Source organism: Rhinatrema bivittatum, chromosome 2, assembly GCF_901001135.1.
Source record: "Rhinatrema bivittatum chromosome 2, aRhiBiv1.1, whole genome shotgun sequence".
In the NCBI taxonomy this organism is placed as follows: domain Eukaryota; kingdom Metazoa; phylum Chordata; class Amphibia; order Gymnophiona; family Rhinatrematidae; genus Rhinatrema; species Rhinatrema bivittatum.
The window spans coordinates 422,772,225-422,793,460 of NC_042616.1; the positions used below are offsets into that span (position 1 = coordinate 422,772,225).

The window sequence follows — 21,236 nt, forward strand, 5'->3', positions numbered from 1 at the left end:
ACAAACCACTGTAATATAGTTGCAAAAACGTAACGGTCATGGCAACAGCCTCCCCATAAAAGCAGCGCTCTCGGGCAGCACGCCATATAAGCCCCCCCCCCAAAAAAATTAAAAAAAATGTCACTGCAATTAAAACCGAAATCATTGGTGAACAAATTGACTTAGGTGTTTTGAAGCGTTGAAGACAGCACTTTATCCCAGGCAACTATGCAAACGATTTTCACCTTAGCAGGAACAATATGGGTACTTAGTTTTAAAAACCGTGAATTTTTAATCATTTTTTTATATTTTAGAATGCTGCCTTCCACCACTGAGTGATAGAGCATTCCTCTACGGCCATAAAACATGAAACGACTTCACGAACTCCATTGGCACAGCTATCCTCTGGTAAAAGTCAGAATGAGGCTTGGCACACATGACCAGCAGTAGGCAAGTCCCAGGCGGACAGTGACTGCAACCAATCAGATCACAAGGATGGGTTCATCAGCTAATCCCTGTTCAGCCTAAAAGACTGCGAGTTGCGCATGCTAGTGCTTCTACATAGCTTTCAGAATGACAGGATGACCGCAGAAGCCATCCAATGGTATTAGCGATCTTGGAAGACAAACAGCTCGCTGTCCAATTGGAGGTAGGACACACACTAGGAGGCGGGGCGTAACTCTCGGTCGCCAGTGAACGGGGTGTGTTCCCGTGCGTGTGTATGTTTGTGTTTTGGTTAAATTGGGGGAGGGGGGTGGGCGAAAGAAACAAGACCGACGTAAAAGTTTTTATTTTTGTTTTACGCTTGTATTTATGATGTGACGTGAAAAAATAACTGAGGAGAATTACAAAGTCAAAACAACTATTAAATTATCCGGAGGTAAACAAGCCAAAAAAAAAAAAAAAAAAATTAAAAAAAGAGGCAACGTTCGAAGAAGATAAAAGCAGGATAGGAGCGAACTTTGGAGGGGTTAGTTGGGTGAGTACAGTTTTCCTTCCCTCTCTAACCCAAACTAAAACCCTTTCTCGTTCGGGGGGGGGTGAGAGGAAGACGAGCAGGCCCTGTTGCCGTAGTCGGGCCATGCTAGGCAAGAAGATGAAAGCTCTCCTCCGCCGCCTCCAAGGGGAGAAGTTGTCCTTAGCCGCGGCAGCTGCGCTCCACCAAAGTGTCCTTAAGGGAGGGCTCGCGCGGCTTAGGCTGCCTGTGGCCCTCTGGGCGGTTGGCGGGTCGCTTTATTTTCACTCTTCTCGCCCTCTTCGCTTACTCTTCCCGCGCCGTCTCGCGCATGGGTCGGGTGACGGCTTGAGGGGTCGCGTTCGGCTCCGGGGTCTCGCGCTGCAGTCGAGGAGGGGGGAGGGTCCTAGAAACCCCTCTTATGGGCGGCGAGGACCGAAATCACCGTGAGAGACTTCTTTAAAACACTTTTTTTTTCCTGCTACAACGCCTTATTTTCTTTTCATATTTTCTTTTCTCCTCCTCCTCCTTCCTACTTTAAATCGGAAAGATTTATTGGATATTTTACTTTTTGTTGTTGTGGCTAGGCAGGCGGAGATTGGCGAGTCTCAGGTGAGGAGGAAGAGGAAGCCTCCAAACTGTCACGCTGCTGCTAGGGTCTCTTGGTTTAATCTTCCACGACCTACCTTAAGCTCACCAAATTTTTAGTAGAACGTGCAGAGTCATGGTTGTTCCAGTCCGGGCTACCCCGCTGATGGATTGTGTTGGGCTTTTGGAGTGGAGACCGCTAATTCTGGAGACCTCGGATTTCGTTCCCCTGGCCACCACTTATTGCATGACCTCGCGGGAGCCCTTAAGATTTTTATGTTAAACGTTTAGGGCCAGATGTTCTGGAGATGTGTTTGCCATTGTGTCTGGAAAAAATGTTGAGTGTTATAAGGCTCCCTAGTTTGTAAATTCTTGTGTGAGAGAAATTTGTAGCCTTGTGAATGATCGTATATTATGGAAGTGTAACACTATAGCTACAATTAATAGGGAAGTGCCGACATGAAATTAGAATGTAAGCCCTCTGGGGATAGGGAGGGACCACTTTAAAGTGTCTTGAAAGGTGAAATATAAAATGTAAACAATCTAGCAAAGGTCTTGCCGTTCAATACATTGGAATGTTTTTGCAGGTATAAATCAGAGCTTTCCAAACTTTTCATGATGGTGACACACTTTTTAGACAAACATAATTTCATGACACAGTAATTCAGTCTATTAGCAAACCAGAGGTTAAAGGTTCACGAATGAAACATATTTTGACAATTTATGTATGTTTCCTTAAATATATACATAAATAAAATGTTTCACGACCAACCTATGTCATGAAAACCTTTCATTTATATTAAAAATATATAATATTCCAAGATTGTTATTGTTATAATTTGAGTAACACACTCATCTCTCTCCCCCCAAGCACATGTCTGTCTCCCACACACTCATCTCCCCCCCCCAAGCACATGTCTGTCTCCCACACACTCATCTCCCCCCCCAAGCACACGTCTGTCCCCCACACACTCATCTCTCTCTCCCCCCAAGCACATGTCTGTCCCCCACACATTCATATCTCTCTCCCCCCCCAAGCACATGTCTGGCCCCCACACACTCATATCTCTCTCTCTACCCCAAGCACATGTCTGGCCCCCACACACTCATATCTCTCTCTCTACCCCAAGCACATGTCTGGCCCCCACACACTCATATCTCTCTCTCTACCCCAAGCACATGTCTGGCCCCCACACACTCATATCTCTCTCTCTACCCCAAGCACATGTCTGGCCCCCACACACTCATATCTCTCTCTCTACCCCAAGCACATGTCTGGCCCCCACACACTCATATCTCTCTCTCTACCCCAAGCACATGTCTGGCCCCCACACACTCATATCTCTCTCTCTACCCCAAGCACATGTCTGGCCCCCACACACTCATATCTCTCTCTCTACCCCAAGCACATGTCTGGCCCCCACACACTCATATCTCTCTCTCTACCCCAAGCACATGTCTGGCCCCCACACACTCATATCTCTCTCTCTACCCCAAGCACATGTCTGGCCCCCACACACTCATATCTCTCTCTCTACCCCAAGCACATGTCTGGCCCCCACACACTCATATCTCTCTCTCTACCCCAAGCACATGTCTGGCCCCCACACTCATGTACCTCTTCTTTTTGATTTTTGCCAGTTAAGTGCTTCTCTCTCTTCAGGGTTCAAGCCTGCCATGGTGCATAACACTTTCCATGATCACCAGACACTGTTGCTTGCAGTCAGTACCTGTTTGCCCACATGCTCCTCATGGAGAGGCCTCATCGGCAGCAGCAGCCAATGATAGGGACAGCTGGGCTCAAGTCCCACCCACCAAGCCCAAACAAAACGCGATTGACAGCAAAAATCGCCCAATAATAAGCAACCTGCGAACTAAAAAAAAAAAAAAAAGCAAATCACTAGAAAAAAAAGATCAAACTCACGGGAAATAAGCTAGGTTGGCAACACTGCGTGCTACGTTCGCGTCAGAGTTGCTGTCGCATGAGCGTGATGCTGGAGGGGAACGGCTTCTGAGGTGCCGACTGCTTTAATGTGCTACGTTCGCGCAACACACCTTCACACTGCAGGTGACACACTAACATATCGCGACACACAGTTTGGAAAGCTCTGGTATAAATAAACAGGTAGATAAGCAGAGCTCTGTCTTCATTTGGAAGACTAGATAATTGCTTAGAGCACAGCAGGTTTCAGGGCAGCATCAGCTGCTCGGCCTGTTGACTCTATTGGTTACCTTCTCAAACCTCAGGCAGAGGTTTGAGAAGGTGACGGACCCCCCCCCCCCCTGCAGTGTGTGCAGAACAGAAGGGGAGAAGAGTGATGCTAGAGCAAAACCACTCTGCTCTATCCCAACGCAGCTCCTCCCCTCTTGTCCTGCAGGGAACAGGAGAGGAAGAAGCAAACTTGGAGAGGACAAGAATTCAATTTTTTGTCTGCAAATTTGTTTATAATTTGGTCTCTTATTCTGTATTTGAATATTTATTTTTCTGTTTTGTTTGTGATTAGCATTAGATATTCTGCTAATGTATAATCCAGCTTTTTCTGTTTGTCCAAAAGGTGTACTGCTAATAATAAACTTTGGATTTTTAGCCCACGTTTTCAAATGCTCAAGGGGATTTAAAACATTTTTAGAATTCATGTACTTTTAAGTCGTAGCACTAAAGAGTTTACAATCTACCTGAGACAATGGGAGATGAAGTGTCAGTGGGATTTGAGCCCTGGTTTCCCTAGTTCTCAGTCCATTGCTTTAAACACTAGGCCATTCCTTTTCCTAGGAAGAATTGTAATGCTGTTCTACATCCTGGTGTAGTATTCACATTGCTGCCTTTTCATGAGTAAGGTTGTTGCTGTTTGAATTCTTGGAGTTAGTGCTCTATTGATATGCAAGCAGTGCTGGTTCTTCCATTAGAGCAATTCTGTAAAAACCTAATTGGAGATAGGCTTATGCTTTTTATTTAAATCTTATTACTTTGAAGGTGGGTAATTTTCAAAAAGCCCTTTTATTCTGATAAATCAGAGAATAGTACAGATTCTGGAACCCAATGGATTATAAAATCTGAGGCCACATGGTTTTATTAAAGGTAAATCTTGTCAGATGAATTTGATTTTTATTTGAATGGGTGTCCAGAGAGTTGGATCAGGGGAGAGCAATGGATATAGGGTACTTGGATTTCAGTAAAGCTTTTGACACAGTTAGAGTTAGATACTGATGCAAAAAAAAATGTAATGAATTAGCTAACTTCTTCCACACCAAAATTACCAACCTTATATCATCTCTCCCTCCTCCCTCCCCTCTCCCTTTCACCATCCAGAAGAACCCCAACACCACTCTAAATTCTTTCGAACTTACATCTGCATCTGAGATTTCTAGATTCCTAAAGAAAATGAAACCGTCCTCACATCCTGAAGACTCCATCCCTACTAAATCCCTCTTGGCTATCCCTGACATCATAGCTAAACCCATATCAGAAATCATTAACCGCTCCCTCACTATTGGTCAAGTCCTCGCTGAACTGAAACAAGCCATCCTCAAACCCATACTAAAGAAACCTAACCTAGATCCCGCAGTTCCTTCCAACTTCAGACCAATATCCAATTTATCATTCATAGCGAAACTCATGGAAAGGGTAGTAAATGCTCAGCTCATAGAACACCTTGAAAATCACAGTCTGTTATTCCCAGCACAGTTCGGCTTCCGAAAGTTCTTTAACACAGAAACTCTCCTAATCTCCCTTTCCGACACCATTCTTAAAAGCCTTGATAAAGGCCAAACATGTATTCTGGCCATGCTAGACATCTCTGCGGCCTTTGATACCGTTAGCCACAATATACTAATCGACCGGCTCTCTGACATCGGTATCTCAGGCCCAGCACTGAGTTGGTTCACTTCCTTTCTGGCCGATCGTCACTTTAAAGTCAAATTCGGCAACTACGAATCAAACCCTGTTAAGCTATCCCATGGGGTCCCTCAAGGCTCCTCCCTTTCCCCAACCCTCTTCAATATTTACCTTCTTCCTTTGTGCCAACTCCTTGCAGACCTAGGACTTACACACTACGTTTATGCAGATGACGTCCAGGTTCTCATCCCTGTCACCGACTCTGTGACTAACGCCCTCAAAACCTGGGATACATGCCTCAAGTCAATCAACAGCCTTCTCACTAACCTCAGGCTCGCCCTAAACACTTCAAAAACAGAACTACTTTTTATCTCACCTGCCCACCACATCCCCACCCTCCCTATCCCCTCCAACCCCTCTTCACTTCATGTCAGAGATCTAGGGGTAACCCTGGATAACCACCTCAATCTCCAAAAACACATATCTAACATAACAAGGGACTGCTTCTTTAAACTTCACATACTGAAGAAACTAAGACCCCTCCTCCACTTTAGTGACTTCCGAACAGTCCTCCAAGCCACCATATTCAAAAAGTTAGACTATTGTAATGCCTTACTCTTGGGTCTACCTTCAACCACAATCAAACCGCTGCAGATGCTACAAAATGCAGCAGCTAGAATCCTCACAAACTCACGCAGATCGGACCACATAACCCCAATTCTCAAAGAACTGGCTTCCAATCCCTGCCAGAATCCAACATAAATGCCTAACAATTATCCATAAAACCCTACATAATAAAGAGATGATTTGGCTAAATGGTTCACTCCAATATCACTCCCCCAAGAGACCAACCAGATCCGCCTATTTAGGAACTCTGTCAACCCCTTCTTACAAACTCTCACACCTTGCCTCCACCCGACAAAGAGCCTTTTCCATAGCAGGACCGTCTCTATGGAACTCGATGCCTCCTGACTTACGTCTAGAGCAGTGCACAACAACTTTCAAAAAAAAGTTGAAAACCTGGCTCTTCAAACAGACATTTTTACCTAATCATAGCATCCCTGGACAACTTAGCTCTGTAATAAAGTCTGTAATCTGCAATGTAATATAATGTAATATACCTTCAGATAATGTTATATAATACTCTACTACGGTACCGTATTATAATGTGGCTGTAATGTAATATAGTTGCTCTCTCTCTTAAAGTTAATTCTAATCCTCACTAATCTTTGCTTTTCTTCCTCGCTATCCCGTTCCTTTTGAATTCCCCTGTTAGATGTAACTATTATTTTCCTCCTACTGTTGTTTATTGTTACCCCTGTTAATATGTAAACCGATGTGATATCCATTTGAACGTCGGTATATAAAAGTTTTAAATAAATAAATAAATAGAGTGCCCTTGGTATGGAATTTAGACTGACTGGGTGGCTGTTTGGGAGATGACAAAGGATAGTGGTCAATGGAGTTTACTTGGAGGGGGCTTTACTAGCAGTGTGTCTCTAGGTTCAGTCTTGGGACCAGTTCTTTTTAACATTTTCTTGAGTGATGTTGCAGAAGGATTGTCAGGAAAAGTTTCTTTTTGCCAATGTTACCAAACTCTGCAACAGGGTAGACAGGCAGAAAACATGAGGAAGGATCTAGTGAAGCTCGGGGAATGGAGCACTGGTTCTCAAACCTGGAGGATCCTCAACAAGTGGGTTTTCACGATATCCGCAATAAATATGCATGAAATTTGCATGCACTACCTCCACAGTATACAAATTTTATTTCATGTATATTCATTGTGGAAATCCTGAAAACCAGATTGGCTGGGTGACCCCCAGGACAGGTTTGGGATCCTCTGGGCTAGAGATTGACAGCTAAAATGTAATGTATTTAGGCACGAAAACCCAAGAGAGGTACAGTATTGAGGCAAATTCTTCTAGACACAAAAAAGGAGTGGGATTTTGGGGTAATTGTATCTGATGATCTTAAGGTGACCAAACAGGTGGATAAAGTGACAGCAAAAGCCAGAAAGATGCTTGGCTGAATAGTGAGAGGAATAGGCAACAGAAAAAGGGAGGTGATATTGCTCCTATATCGGTCTCTGGTGAGACCTCATTTGGAATACTGTGTACAATTCTGGAGTTCGCACCTTCAAAAGGATATAAACCAGTTGGAAGTCCAGAGGGTGGCTATTAAAATGATCATTGGTCTTAGTTCTAAAGCATATGGCGATAGACTTAAAGATCTGAACATGTACACTGTAAAGGAAAGGTTATATAGTGGAGATAAGAGAGACATTTAAATATTTCAAAGGTTCCCATGCACAGGAGGTGAGCCTCTTTCAGTGGAAAGGAAGCTCTAGAACAAAGGTCATGGGATAAGGGTTAAAGGGGGTAGATTCAGGAGTAATTTTAGGAAATATTTCTTTATAGAGAGCCTCCCAGTGAAGGTGGTGGAAACAGTATGTGAATTCAAAAAAGCATGGGATAAATGTAGCAGATCTCTTGAGGGAGTGATGGTAAATATAAAGGCAATATAAATTAGATGGATGGGCAGGCTAGATGGGCCATTATGGTCTTTTTCTGCTGTCATGTTTCTGTTTCTAAATGATTTTTAAAAATTGTCCTCCCTACATTCAGTTTGTGTGTTTTCAGGATTGTTCTGGAGGGCTGGTGGTGGTGTCATGATTTTTGAGTTTTATTATCAAAATCTTGAGGAACGGGATTAGTCCATGAGCTTGAAAGTTAATGGGAGGCAGAGGGAGGAGGAGGGGATGGTAAGGCTGAAGGTTGTCTGAGGGTGCATAATACTCTTGCACTGGCTCTGTAGATAAGGGTGAGCCAATTGATATACTATATCTGGATTTTCAGAAGGCATTTGACAAACTTCCTTATGAGACGTTTTTCATGAAATTAAAAAGTCATGGGATATAAAGCAGTGTCCTACTGTGGGTTGGTAAATAGTTAAAACACGGAAATGGAGAGTAGGACTAAATGGTCAGTTTTCCAGTGGAGAGAGGTAAAATAGTGGAGTGCTCAAGGGATCTGTACTGGGACTGGTGCTTTTTAATATTTACATAAATGCTCTGTAAAAGTGTGCTAAGCGTGAGGTGATCAAATCTGCAGATGACAAAATTATTCAAAGTTAAAACACACATGAACTGTGAAGAACTGCAGAAGGATTTTGTCAGATTCTGGGACTGAACATCTAAATGATAGATGAAATTTAATGTGGACATGTACGCAGTGATGCACATAGCTACACAATGCTGGTTTCTGTATTAGAATATAACCACCCAAGAAAAGGATCTTGGGTGGTTATATTTTAAACTGTCGCCACACACAAGCTCTTCAGCTTGTGTGTGGCGACAGTTTAAAAAAGAAAAAAAAAAGCAAATAGAATTTTAGGAATTATTTGGAAAGGAATGGACAATAAAACAAATTATGTCACTGTATTGACCACAGCTTGAGTATTGTGTGCGCTTCTGATTGCCATATCTCAAAAAGATAGAGCAACACAAATAATAAAGGGGCTGGAATGGCTGCTTTACGTAGAAAGGGCTCTTCAGCTTGGAGGCAAGGCGATTGAGAAAAGGAATATAACCAGGGTACACAATGCTGGATTCCAGATTAGGAGTAACCACCCAGGAGTCATTGTGGACAATCTTCAGCTTGTGTGCAGTGGCGGTCCAAAAATGGAAATAGAATGTTAGGAATTATTTGGAAAGAGACAGAGACTAAAACATAAAATATATCATCTCGGTAATGACCACAACTTGAGTATTGTATATACCGTAGTTCTGGTTCTGATGCTATCCATCTCACAAACATTACCTAGTTTTTTTATTCTTACAGTGACGGTCTTGGACTATGCACCATGTGAGCCCTTTGGCTGGATCATGGTTGATGCAGCCTAGCAGGCAAATCCACTAGGCCCATGTTGACAGCAGGTGGACACGCCCTTATAGGGACTGGGTCTAGGGCAGGGAGTGGGCAGACTTTTTTTTTTTTTTTTAAACAGGGTCACATTACTGGTGCTTATTAGAGTTGAGGGCCAGAGTCCCTTTAGAACTTTGTGTGTGTGTTGGGGGTCCCCTTAGAACTCCATGAGCAGCAACCATACCAATAAAATGATTTCAACACACTTTAAATAGAATACCATCAGATAGTTATAAACTTATATAAAAATGTTCTGGGAGTACTTCAGTGGTGGCAGAGGAGGAGCAACATTTGCTGGAACTGCTTAAGGAAGTTGTTCAGATTCCCCATAAGGGGGCCGTTCCGTTCTCATAGGGGTGAAGCCCAGGTTAGGGCAGAACCAGCCATGGGAGAGAGAGAGAGAGAGAGAATGTCGCCTTGATCTGGTCCGAAGAGAAGCTGTAGTTCAAAGTGCATCATGCACTGGTTAATAGTCTTTGCAGGCCTTGGTATCCCTGTCATATCCCAGTGGCAAATGTGGCATGGGTCTCAGATGCAGTGCTGGTGCAGCTGGGTGAATGGCTGGTGCAAGTATATGGACCTGCATGGAGTCCATTTGGGCTGCGAGACCTTGGAGTAATCTGGTCATACAATTGATCTGGTCTTGCTGCTAGACTTGGAGAGCCAACCCTGAAATAGCCTGAGCTGGGGATGAATCTACCGAGCTCATGATCTCAGCAATCTGTCACAGATGTGAGACCTTTGGCTGTGATGCAGTCTAGCAGGTGGAACCCACTAGGCCCATGCTGACAGCAGGTGGACACGCTGGCTTTGCCTATACCAGCCCCATTCTCCGCAGGTTGAGAGCCCTTGGGTTCCAGGGGCCAGCATGGCTTGGGTCAGAATTCTGTAAGGTGTGGTCAGTAGCAAGCCAGGGTCAGGGTGGGCAGTGAACAAATAGTGTCTAGGTCCAGGCAAAAGTCAGGCAGTGTTGGAGTCTGGGCCGAGGTCGGGGCAGGTGGAGATCAGGCAGTGTCTAGTCCAAACTGGGGTCAGGGCAGGCAGCGGGTGTAGTCGGGGTCTGGAAGTCAGGCAGGGATGAGCAGACAGTCAAGGACAAAGACATGGTAAACAATAAGACAGGGCAAAAGACAGTATGGTTAGGCAAGGAGAAAGGCAAGGCAAACACGAGATAGCAATACACCAGGGGTGGCCAATTCTGGTCTTCGAGAGCCACAAACTGGCCAGGTTTTCAGGTTAACCACAATGAATATGCATGTGATAAATTTGTTTGCAGTAGCCACTCCTGCAATACACACTGCAGGAGGATCTGTTGCTGAGGCACGGATTAGGAGCGTGGCTGGGGTTTAAATCCCCAGCTATCTCTGATGTCATCCTCCAGCGCTGCTGAGTTTTCCCTCCTCGGGGGTGCTTAAAGCATGGTCAGAAGTGTGCCTCCTAAGGTGGGCCGTGCCGACAGGGTTGGGCTGCAGGTGTTAGCAGCATCCTGGTCATATGGAGCAGCAGCTGGTGACCTGGGATAAGTGTGGCTAGTTGTGGGACATCCTGCATCCAGCCAGAATGTTATAGCTCCTAGAATCCTGCATTTATAGATCCTGAATCTGGCTACTAGGTGTCTCCCTTAAGCAATGGCCGTCACTCCCTCTCTTCCTCCTCGGCAGTATCCCCAGCTAATGTGGGGAATCGGAGACCCAAGTCGGGCATCAAATCTGGGACTTTCTGCATAGCAGTGGATTGCACTTGCCACCTGAACCACTTGGCTGGTTCACTAATCATCCTTTAGAGAAGGCTCTTGGGAGGTTTGAGCTGAGGAAATTCATACTAAATTTGAAGGTAATAGCTTAGTAGAGTATACTTTTCTGAGGCAGTGGCTGCCAGCCACCATAATTCCATGGAAGGGAATGAATGTTTAGGTTAAAGTCCCCTATACTACAGCCCATGAACTGGATCCTGACTAGCTCACATTGTTTCTTCTTTTCTGTGGCCAAATATATCTCGTTGAGGAAGTTGGGTTTTTTTTTCCCCCTCATGTGTGGCAGTGACACAGGGTGGTTGAGTTTCCTAGGCTAGGCCCCATTAACAGAATATTAGGCAGAACCCAAGGTGGGCTGAATGAGAGGGAAGGGAGGGGAGAGATTTAAAGAGTTGAAGGGAAGTGAGAAGATGAGAGAGGGAAAGAAGAGCCCCCACTAAGTCTGGGATCTGATCCGTCTCTACTAACTCAGGAGGCAGGGTTACTCCTCCATCCCTTCCAATCTTTTCTAAATTTCACAGCATGGAAATTGAGCGCTTGACCCTAGCACAATTCCACTTATTATCCAAAGTAGAAGATATCATAGTCTCGGCAAAGAAACAATCTATTAGATGTAACTATTCCTTCAAATGAAAACATTTATACCAGATGGTTTGAACAGCAGTCCATAAATCCATTCACATGTGAATCTCTCTGCTACTGCTGGATTACCTTCACTACCTTTTTGGAATAGGTCTCGCAACTTCTTCCATTAGAATACACCTGAGCGCTATATCCACTTACTAAGTCTCAGAGGAGGGTAGTTCTGTATCACACCATCCTCTAGTTTCTTGATACATGAAGGAACTTTTGCACTTGAGGCCCCCTATACAAAAGCCTCCCGTACCTTGGGGTATTAACGTAGTACTGCAGGGTCTAATCTCAAAATAAAGGAACTATTGTCTATTTTCACAATATGGTGCACACATATGACACAAATAAGAGAGAGAGTGTTTTCAATAGCAGGTCCAAAGCTCTGGAATTCCCTGCCTGATGCGTTACGTATTTTACCAGAAAGAAAGATTTAAACGTGAACTAAAAACATAGCTATTCAAAAATGCATATAATTTAACTTAAAATCATCAGAATATACAGAACCACAAAAATAAGGACAAAAATAATAGAATCATGAAGAATAAATAAATCAAACAAGAAAATGGAAGATTCTCAAAACAACTCGCTTACTAAGACATGAAAACTACCATTTTGTTTGTAATTATCCTTGTTCTTTGCCTCATGTACTAGATCAATTTTAAAAAGCCGACAGTCGCTCAGCAGCGCATGGTTCAGAGGGAGGTATCTTCAAAGGATACTAATGATGCATTAGAATTAGGGATTCCCGACCAGTGAGGTTCCAGTAAGAAGAAAAGTAATCCAAGTGCCTATAACTAAAAACTCACCTGAGCTAAAAAATTCTAACTTACCCTATCAATTAAAAATCAGAATGAAAATACAACCAAAAAACAAACTTTGAAATGTTTATATGCTAATGCCAGAAGTCTAAGAAGTAAGATGGGAGAATTAGAATGTATAGCAGTGAATGATGACATAGTATTAATTGGCATCTCAGAGACATGGCAGAAGGAGGATAACCAATGGGACAGTGCTATACAGGGGTACAAATTATATCGCAATGACAGAGGAGCACCCGGGAGGCAGTGTGGCGCTTTATGTCTGGGATGGCAAAGAGTCCAACAGGATAAACATCCTGCATGAGCCTAAATGCACAATCGAATCTTTATGGGTAGAAATCCCTTGTGTGTTGGGGAAGACTATAGTGATAGGAGTATACTACCGTCCACCTGGTCAAGATGATGAGACGGACAGTGAAATGCTAAGAGAAATTAGAGAAGCTAACCAAATTGGTAGTGCGGTAATAATGGGAGATACATTTACCCAGTCAATATTGGGGTAATTGCAATCATCGGGACATGCTAGAGAGATAAAGTTCCTAGATGCAATAAATGACAGCTTTATGGAGCAATTGGTTCAGGAACCGACAAGAGAGGGAACAATTTTAGATCTAATTCTCAGTGGAGCACAGGATTTGGTGAGAGAGGTAACGGTGGTGGGGCCGCTTGGCAATAGTGATCATAATATGATCAAATTTGAATTAATGACTGGAAGGGGGACAGTAAGCAAATCCATGGCTCTCGTGCTAAACTTTCAAAAGGGAAACTTTGATAAAATGAGAAAAATTGTTAGAAAAAAACTGAAAGGAGCAGCTTCAAAGGTAAAAAGTGTGCAAGAGGTGTGGTCATTGTTAAAAGAAAAAAAAAAACAAACAAACAAAAAACCATCCTAGAAGCACAGTCCAGATGTATTCCACACATTAAGAAAGGTGGAAAGAAGGCAAAACAATCACTGGCAAGGTTAAAAGAGGAGGTGAAAGAAGCTATTTGAGCCAAAAGAAGGATCCAACAGAAGAAAATAGGATAATGCATAAAAGTTGGCAAGTTACACAAACATATGAGATAACCCACTACTGTCGGACCAACTCGTTGGCAAGTTAAATGTAAGACATTGATAAGACAGTCTAAGAGAGAATTTGAAAAGAAGTTGGCCGTAGAGACAAAAACTCACAGTAAAAACTTTAAAAAATATATCCAAAGCAGAAAGCCTGTGAGGGAGTCAGTTGGACCGTTAGATGATCGAGGGGTTAATGGGGCAATCAGAGAAGATAAAGCCATCGCACCACGGAAAGGTTAAATTATTTTTTTGCTTCAGTGTTTACTGAAGAGGATGTTAGGGAGATACCCGTATCAGAGAAGGTTTTCATGGGTAATGATTCAGATGGACTGAACCAAATCACGGTGAACCTAGAAGATGTGGTAGGCCTGATTGACAAACTGAAAAGTAGTAAATCACCTGGACCGGATGGAATACACCCCAGGGTTCTGAAGGAACTAAAAAATGAAATTCAAACTATTAGTAAAAATCTGTAACCTATCATTGTACCTGAAGACTGGAGGGTGGCTAATGTAACCCCAATATTTAAAAAGGGCTCCAGGGGTGATCCGGGAAACTACAGACCAGTTAGCTTGACTTCAGTGCCAGGAAAAATAGTGGAAAGTGTTCTCAATATCAAAATCACAGAACATATAGAAAGACATGGTTTAATGGAACAAAGTCAGCATGGCTTTACTCAAGGCAAGTCTTGCCTCACAAATCTGCTTCACTTTTTTGAAGGCGTTAATAAACATGTAGATAAAGGTGAACCAGTAGATGTAGTATATTTGGATTTTCTGAAGGCGTTTGACAAAGTTCCTCATGAGAGGCTTCTAGGAAAAGTAAAAAGTCATGGGATAGGTGGCGATGTCCTTTCGTGGATTACAAACTGGCTAAAAGACAGGAAACAGAGAGTATGATTAAATGGTCAATTTTCTCAGTGGAAAAGTGTAAACAGTGGAGTGCCTCAGGTATCTGTACTTGGACTGGTGCTTTTCAATATATATATAAATGATCTGGAAAGGAATACGACAAGTGAGGTAGTCAAATTTGCAGATGATACAAAATTGTTCAGAGTAGTTAAATCACAAGCAGATTGTGAATGGATATCAGCTTCAGTTTCTAACCAAGCCTCAAATTCCACATCTAGCACCTCGGGGTTTGAAAACATTACACCCTCAACTCGCCCAAGAGATAGCCCTACTTCAACATCAGAAGGCTATCCGATACATCCCTAGGGCGCAACAGTGCAAGGGTTTTTACTCCCCATATTTTCTAATTCCAAAGAAATCGGGAGGCTTCCGTCCCATCCTGGACCTCGGGGACCTGAACAAATGGATGGTTCGGGAAAAGTTCAAGATGGTATCTCTGAAATTCATGCCGGGACTGCGGCCACATGTCCCCCCAAGCCCAGCGGTAAAGGTCTGCCCACATTGACCAGTTGAATGGAGCGGCATCGGGCTCCTATGCCCCTTCAGGGAGTCAGCCAGATCCTCTCTGGGCCCTCCCCCCCCGGACGTCTAAAGAACCCTTCCAGCATCAGGCTTCCTCGGTCGGATCTCCTGGCTCAGCCAGGCCGGCGCCGAAGCGAGCCCACGAGACACCGAAGCACGGAGTTAGATGTGTCGCCGCCGAAGAAAACATCTGTGTCGAAGTCATCGAATCATCATGTGCACACCGACACCACACAGACGCATCTACGTCAAAGAGTCGACCCCACAACGCACCACTGGCGCCCGCACCCATTCCATCGACGTACCAAAGCTCACTGATGCCGAAGCAGCCGATACATGGTGCCCCCAAGCCACAGAAGAAGCATGTTTCAAGACATTAGCAGCCTAGGGAGCACTCTCCCCTTCTGGTGGTCGACTTGGAGGGAGGACCATCTTCACCAGCTGTCTCCCACGGTTCCTCATCCTCAAGCATTTTCTCGGGCCTTTCTACGGCGTCCCAACACCAGAAGCAATCAGGTCTTCAGGAACCCTTACGGGAAATGGACAGACTGCCTCCTGTGAACAGCGATTGACCCAGGGGTCTGGACACTGACATTTTGTTGGCAACAATACCCCCGAATGGCACTCCAACAGAACCCAGGCCACTTCCTTCGACAAGCTTGGCCTCTCAGGCTATCTCATACTAACACGGTTTCTCACAACTGTGGAACAACAAGGTCAACACCCACCAGACAGACCCATGGACACCCTGAGGTCACCGCAGAGCAGCCCCAGCCCAGGGCCTTCACCCTCCGGACAGCCTCCACCACAGTCTCCTCCTACAGAGGATTCCCCCCAACCGGCCACTTCGCTGGGCTCCTCCACAGGATACCCCTCAGACCCTGCTGAGATTCCACCTGAGCCTGTCTCTCAGCCGGAAGATCTTTCCTATTCTAAATTCCTAGAAAAGATGGGACAACGCCTTGATGTGGAATCCCGGAAAGTCCCTGACCCCAGACAGGAAATGATGGGGAGCCTCGGGAGTTTTGACACTCCTGTGGAGCCTACGGCTTTGCCTTCCCACAATGTCCTAGACACTGTGATGACCAAAGCATGGGAATCCCCCTTTTCAGGACTGCCAACTTCCCATAAAATGGATCTAAAATACCGTATGAGTCAATCACTGTTTTATTCCATGGTCCAGCTCCTTCATGCCTCTGTCATGGTTGAATCCGCAATGCAGAGAGCAAAGAAGACTAGGCTGCATTTAAATTCACCCCCTGGCAAGGACTGCAAGTACCTGGATGACTTCACTAAAAAGGCATTCCAATCGGGCATGTTGAATGCCAAGATACAGCAGCACCAATTTTATGTGACGCAGTATCTTTATGATTGTCTCTAGACTCTAAAACCCCTGTTGCAGGCTGCATCCCCAGACGATCGACTTCCACAGGAGTTCCACGTCATGGAAGAGGGAATACGACACCTTCGCTCAGTATATGAGAGATTTCACACTTCGAAATCCACCGCCAATGCTTTTGCGGCTCGCCGATTGGCATGGTTACGAGCGAGCTCAGTCCGTCACGACGATGTTCACGAGAAGCAAGCGGATATTCCTCCCGGACAATCTTTTTGGAGATAAATTGACGGAGACGGTCGCACAGCTTAAAGAACAAAAGGTAGCTGTCATGTCTCTGACTGCCCCCTCCGATTCAGCTTCATCAAGACGCTCCTTTTCCTCATACAGAAAACCACCTTACCCACGTCGTGCATATCGGCTTTACCCAGCTTACTGGTCTCTGTCGTACCAGCCGAGTCGCCAACAGCCTTCACAGCAGCAAGGACCGCGGCAGCATTCCCGCCCCCCTCGGCAGCCTCGACCGTCAGTGGATTCTCATCCCCCTAAAGGTCCTCAAGGTTTTTAGGGAATTTGTCCCCACTGCTACCACCAACTTCAGTAGGAGGCAGGCTCTCCTGTTTTCGTCAAGCCTGGGAAAACATCATATCCGACCTTTGGGTCTTACAGATCATACAGGAAGGATACTCCCTCAACTTCCTTTCTCCTTTCCTTACCGCATCTAGTCTGACAAAAACACCACAATGCGGACCTCTGCTACAGGAGATCAACCATCTGCTCCAGCAGCGATGCATTCAAAAGTTGCCCTCCTTGCAGCTCCATCAGAGTTTTTATTCCCAATACTTCCTTATTCCCAAGAAATCAGGTGGCCTTCGGCCTATCCTGGGCCTTCATTCTCTCAACAAGTACCTGACGAGGGAAAAGTTCAAGATGGTATTTAATACATAAACAGTATTCTTCCAGTGCAATAATTTTGCACTATTTAATTGGCATTATATAGACATAAACTGTAAGTGTCACAGATCTGACAAGTAGCAAAGAAAAACTTTGGGTTGCCAAGCTCTGTAAGCCATGATACAAAATAAACTTCCTGGTTGCCATAGAAAATTAGGCTTTGGTTGTGAATTCAGAAGGGGGTGTTTCTTATGAGCTTCCTGCCCCTTAAACACTCCCACCCCAGATGGCATGTCCACATGCCATGAAGAACCCTTGCTCACTCCAGTAACTAATGGAATGTACATATCCCTAGCTAATCCCAATGAACAGCAAATTTGAATTAGTCTGTTGCGCTTAAGTACGATAGCCTAAATTGTATTCCTGTGTGCTTGGGTATAGGCTTAGACAGACATTTAAGATCTATTTGGGAAAAATTTGCTCTGGTTTTCTGGAATTTAGCTGTTCCATGCCTTATAGCTTTCATTGAGCTTGCAACTTCTGACTCATTTTGATATATAGATATATTTGTCAAAATGAGCCAAAGTTGCAAGCTCAATGAAAGCTATAAAGCATGGAACAGCTAAATTCCAGAAAACCAGAGCAAAATATGTATATGTATATTTCATTGAGCTTGCTTGTCGTCGTACTGCTATCATCTGAGAACCATGTTAAAGATAAGCCGTTTTGCTTTACTTATGTGCAGTTAACCAAAAGTACTATTTTAATGGATTTGTACAACCCATTCACTTTCATTTTGGGAGTTGTTTGCTCAGATCTATTCAGTTATGGACTTATCTAGATAAAAAAGCAAGTGATATTTTTGGAGTGTGTGAAAACTGGTGGTGTATCTTGAACAGACTTTTGAGTTCTAGAAATCAAACTTTGGAAGCTTCTTGTGGTGGCACATAGGGTTAATGTAAAATACTGTATTTAAAGAAGAATTATTATAGGAAGAATTACATGTCTTATGTTTTCTCTTTCTAATCTTAGATTGTCATGATGGAGATCTTACTTTTTCTTTTTCAGGTTTATTTTTTGTTGCACTGAATGTAGCCAGGACTGATCTTTACGGGCTTCCATTGTCCTTTGGAGCCAGTCACAAGGTAAACAAAGACCATAACACACAAATAATTGTTAGCATACAAGAAGAGGTGATTAAACCTACCTTAACGTTTCACCTATTTAGATTTGTAGTAGTACCCATGCTTGTTAGAATTTGCTGTCTGTTTCTATTATGGGATAGCTTGCTTTATCTTAAAAGGAAACTATATGTTGGCCAACAAGTCAAAAGATAAATGTGAAAAACACTAACAGCTGTGTGGCACTTCTTGATCTTTTGCTGAAATACATCACGCTTGTCTTCCCATCCTTTTCTCAGTAGTCACCAGTCATCACTCCAGTGCTTTCTGTGAGTGATATCTTGTGCCCATGTTTGAATGATTCAGCTCATAAGACTATTTCCAATATGATGGTTTTTTTTTATTTGTACTCTATTCAACTCTTGATTTCAGCCCTGTGTTCACTAGCTCCAACCCTGGAAACTGTTGCTCTGAGGTACTAGTTCTGCTGTCCTGGGGGTCCATATCACTGAGTCAATGGTGAGGAGGTTTATGCATAGAGAACCTAGCATTGAGGGTGAATCCATAGTTAGGGCTTGAGTGTACTATGTAGGTTGAATTTTTGCTTTAGTTTTTTTCCCTCTTATCTCTGTAATGATTTAACTGTACAGTTAAGCAATGTGGCAGAAACTGAGTGGCCAATAAAATTCATAAACAACTTAATTTGTAACCATAGGTGGCCAAATTATCAAGCTTCAAAAGGAAAATTATAAGGGAAACTTCTTAAGGCTGAAGCCTCCAATTCTGCAGAGGTTGTTTTCATACTAGGTACTCATCCTCTCTATTCTCAAGCTGTGGGAACCTGGGTGTTAAAATATACAGGTCTATCCTGTAAAGTGCGGCCGCGTTTACCCTGCTCCTAAGCCGCGTTTTACTCACTTTCCGGCCGCGTTATCCCTTCCTGCGATCCCGAATATACTTTAACCTACTCCTACCGCGTCCTAAAATCCCCGGCCAACCCCTTCTGCACGCGGCATGGATATTGCATGCAAACGAGCGAATTAGCTATTCCCTAGCATCCCGTAACCCGCGCCCCGACTATCGCTATCTTTCCCTGCCGTTTTGTCGCGCGTTTAACCTGCTAACTTACCGCCTACCCTGACCCTGCGGTAGAGGCAGGGGTAAGGGTAGGTGGCAAGCTTTCTCCCAGCCCCTGCTCACCTGCCCCGGCCGCGATCATGGGTGCCGGTCTCCGGGGCAGCCCCAGTCCTCTCCCTCCTCCCGAAGCAAAAAAAAGCGAAAAAACCAAAAGCAAAAAGTAAGTTGCTTCGCCGCTGTCACTTCTCCCCTCCTCCTGGAGCAGGGCGCGAAAAGCAGCCTTGCTCCGGGAGGAGGGAAGAAGCGAAGCGACTTACTTTTGCATCCCCGATCGGACTTCTCCTGCCTAAACTTACTTGTTTTGCAGCCGTCCGGTCCATCTGAAGAAGGTATCTTCCCCTCCCCAGGGAAGATGGATACCAGCACGGGGGAAAGCGGCCCCTGTGCATTCAATTGGCTGCTCAAGACGTGACGTCACGACGTTTGGCGTCACTGCATGTGACGTCACGTCTTGAGCAGCCAATTGAATGCACAGGGGCCGCTTTCCCCCGTGCTGGCATCCATCTTCCCTCGGGAGGCAGGGGAGCCACGATACCTTCTTCAGATGGCCGGACGGCTGCAAAAAAAGTAAGTCCGATCGGGGATGCAAAAGTAAGTTGCTTCGCCGCTTCTCTACTCCTCCCGGAGCAGGGTGCGAAAAGCAGCCTTGCTCCGGGAGGAGGGAAGAAGCGAAGCGACTTACTTCTTGCTTTTGGGTTTGGTTTTTCGCTTTTTTTTTTTTTGCTTCGCCGCTGTCAGGTTCTCCCCTCCTCCCGGAGCAAGGCTGCTTTTCGCGCCCTGCTTCGGGAGGAGGGGAGGGGGGATTGGCAGTCCCGACTTCCTGGTATCTGTCATTTCAAATGACATTTGAAATGACAGATACCAGCGTGGCGTGAAGCGTTAGGCCCGCGCACCCAGGATACTGTATAGGCGCTCTATTCAGTAAAATGGGTTGCGCGGGCCTAAGGCTTCACGGGCCCTTCTTAGACGCGGTTTACATTTACATAAAATTAGTGTTCAGGATCGAGCAGTAGGTGCGGCAACCGCGGGTGCCGCAGGCACTAACGCAGCTCTTCCTACCACTCTGTACTGGATAGACCTGATAGTATATGTGAGCACACTTACCAGCTCTGACACACACTACTACTACTACTACTACTACTACTACTACTGAGGGGGGGATATGATAGAGGTCTTTAAGATCATGAGAGGTCTTGAACGAGTAGACATGAATCGGTTATTTACACTTTCGAATAATAGAAGGACTAGGGGGCATTCCATGAAGTTAGCAAGTAGCACATTTAAGACTAATCGGAGAAAATTCTTTTTTACTCAATGCACAATAAAGCTCTGGAATTTGTTGTCAGAGGATGCGGTTAGTGTAGCTGGGTTCAAAAAAGGTTTGGATAAGTTCTTGGAGGCGAAGTCCATTAACGGCTATTAATCAAATTTACTTAGGGAATAGCCACCGCTATTAATTGCATCAGTGGCATGGGATCTTCTTAGTGTTTGGGTAATTGCCAGGTTCTTGTGGCCTGGTTTGGCCTCTGTTGGAAACAGGATGCTGGGCTTGATAGACCCTTGGTCTGACCTTGCATGGCAATTTCTTATGTTCTTAAGAGACTTACAGACCTGCATTTTGGTGTTGCAGCTAAAGGCATGTGACTCAAATTTTGTTTCATCACCCTTGTATTTCTTATCATAGAACTTCTTGAGTATCTAATGAAACTAGTGCTTTTCTTTTTGGCCTCTGTGAATTGCTCTGAAAACACACAGGCTTTCCTTCACCCTATCT

General features: G+C 44.5%; 1 protein-coding gene across 1 annotated transcript in view; it reads left to right on the forward strand.

Moving 5' to 3' along the window:
- The first annotated feature begins 714 nt into the window (after positions 1-714).
- TNRC6B (trinucleotide repeat containing adaptor 6B) overlaps positions 715-21,236 on the forward strand; it is an 877,462-nt gene continuing 856,940 nt past the window's right edge. Inside the window, exons 1-2 of the mRNA XM_029590231.1 lie at positions 715-958; positions 18,273-18,349. The gene's annotated coding sequence lies outside the window, so the exon portion shown is untranslated. The remainder of the gene's footprint in view (positions 959-18,272; positions 18,350-21,236) is intronic.